This window comes from Pinus tabuliformis, chromosome X (genome assembly GCF_031772625.1).
Source record: "Pinus tabuliformis cultivar Carrire ecotype Pingquan chromosome X, CPIR1, whole genome shotgun sequence".
Lineage (NCBI taxonomy): Eukaryota > Viridiplantae > Streptophyta > Pinopsida > Pinales > Pinaceae > Pinus > Pinus tabuliformis.
The window spans coordinates 771,571,959-771,574,409 of record NC_142308.1 but is presented as its reverse complement, the minus strand read 5'-3'; positions in this window follow the sequence as shown (position 1 = coordinate 771,574,409).

Genomic DNA, 2,451 nt, shown 5'->3' with positions numbered 1-2,451 from the left:
TTGGGTGAGCTCCTCATCCCCCGTTGTTGATGCCCAGAGTGTCAAAGGACAATAGCCAAATCGACGGTGCCCGTAAGTGATGTAGACGAGGGCCAAACATGTGAGTCCCCATGGATACCATCAAGTATCGCTCATCTGTGTCCCTGTCGATCTTGGGTGAACTACACCCAAAGGTATGCCCGGTGTCTCCATCTAGGAGCCTCCAGAGAGGCAACACTCCAAAACCTCGTTGCGCAGCACCGTACACCCCTGCATACCATTGAGCATCCATGTACTCCTCGACATGCCATTGCACACCACGGCCTACAAGGTTGTACACCGTTGGATACCCCCTGCTAGTGTTGTCCCATCCTGTATCACCTCATGTCCTGCCTGTGTCACCGTACTTGACACTCCCCGCGGGTACTCAATGTGATGCGAGCTACTCCCCCTACTCCATAGTTTAAACTGACATGCTGCAGCACACCACCATGCATTTGCATGCTCCTCGCTGCATCGCCTTGCACACCATTGGATGTTATGGCCTAAAATTAGGTCTATACGCATTAGTCTGCATCCCTCTACATAACATTGGACCCTACGAGATAACTCTGTGCAGTCCTGTGTACCACTGCTCACTGTCGTACCACCCTGTAACATACGGTATCCTGCATGTTCCAAATTATCCACCATTCTGCTAGTAAACCCCCCATCATGTGGGCTACATCTCCCCATCTACCTTGAAAGACCTAAGCGGGCTGACTCCTCACATGCCAATGGGTATGAAACTATTGTGCCTATCCTCAGTAGCTCCGGTGTCCAATATATCAATGAGAGGGCACCGTCTCCATGTAATGCCCCGTCTGGTGGCCTGTCGATGCCACATCCTCCTACCAGCTCCTGCCAGAGTAAGCTAATCACCCTGTGACTCCACGCATAGTCAATATGCCAAGACAACTCATGAAATCTGTTTGCTCCCCCTGTCAAACCATCCTGTCACTAGTGATGACCAAGGTTTTGATGGAGATCTAAAAATGTGTGTGCCCAAACGTCGGATCCATCACGTAGCTACTACCAGCTCTATGATGTGATGGGAAATCCCACCTAGATCCCAACAACAATCTGGCCCTCGAGTCCCTCTAGTAATCCCTGACCTCTACTGAATTGTGGCCATGGATTTATCCAACCGCCTAGCCTGCTCCATCGGGTACCAGCTCAGTACCTCTCGCCATCCATTCCCAAAGGAGGGATCGAATGTACAATCCCCTGTGGAAGGAACAAGCCCTCCAAGCTCATGCAGTGTCATACTCAACTCGTGTCGCTCAGTCCTACTAACCTGGTCATCTCCTCGGGTATGTCTAGACAACTCTGCCTCCCTCAACCCATTGCGTAAGGGTGGGCTAATAACATTGTAGATCCCATCAATGTGCCTCGGAAGCGAACTATGTTGAAATCCCAACATTTGGTCTCTATGTTGCCCCTCATCAATGGCTAGCCCAAAGAATGGTTGCACAACCTCTTCCATCATGGTCCCAAAACGAGCCTCTGACTGCTCCTCCATAGACAACCCAACACGCAATACATACCAGTCAGTTGTAGGTGACTGTCGTCTGGAAACTCTGTCATAGATCTAGATGCCTCTATCCCTATCGGCTCCTCATGAAAAGTGGATATGTCTCCCGCCACCTCATCAAATTGTTGTGCGCTACTATCACCTGAGAACTCGGTCACAACCCGGGATACCTCAACAACGGATGGCATCTCATAAACAAGTGTATTCTTAACTATCTCCTTGTCAACCATGGCCCCTTCAACTACTCTCTCATCTTCTTCCTTCATCCTCCTCATCATCCCTGCATAATTCCACTGATTTGTGCATGCCTCTTAGCTCACAGAACTCTCAAAGAGAGAGGGGCGTCTAAATGCCATGACCCAATGATTGGTATGCCCTCCAATTTGCTTCCAATAACTCCACATCAGTTGCAATCATGTCTTGCCATCTTGATGCATTACCCATAATTTTGGGCATTGTGGATTTGTTGTATAATTGAGAATGGTCATGATTCCCAATTGTGGAATGAATCAACTGCTCCCCCACATCAATCATTATTTGTTGCATCCTAATCACCTTGTTGTCGCACAAAGTGTCTAGGCACCGCGACAACGGTCAGAGTAAGGGCTTTCACCCTGATCCCTACTCACTTCGTTTAGACTCTCTCCTAGACAAGTCAAGGGGGTAGTCCCTAGGAATAAATGAATGAAGGAAACCTGTGGAACACAGGCTTTGGGAGACTTAAGGTTGAATAGCTTAATGAAAACGAGACAAGTTTTGATTAACTGAGATGAATAAGACACAACCACAAGATAAAAATGATTTTTTTAACCAGTGCCTTAAGACGTTCAATTAACCACCAATCTACTTGAAGAAACACAATCAAGCTATTCAGAAGAAACGGTGATCTTAACATGCAA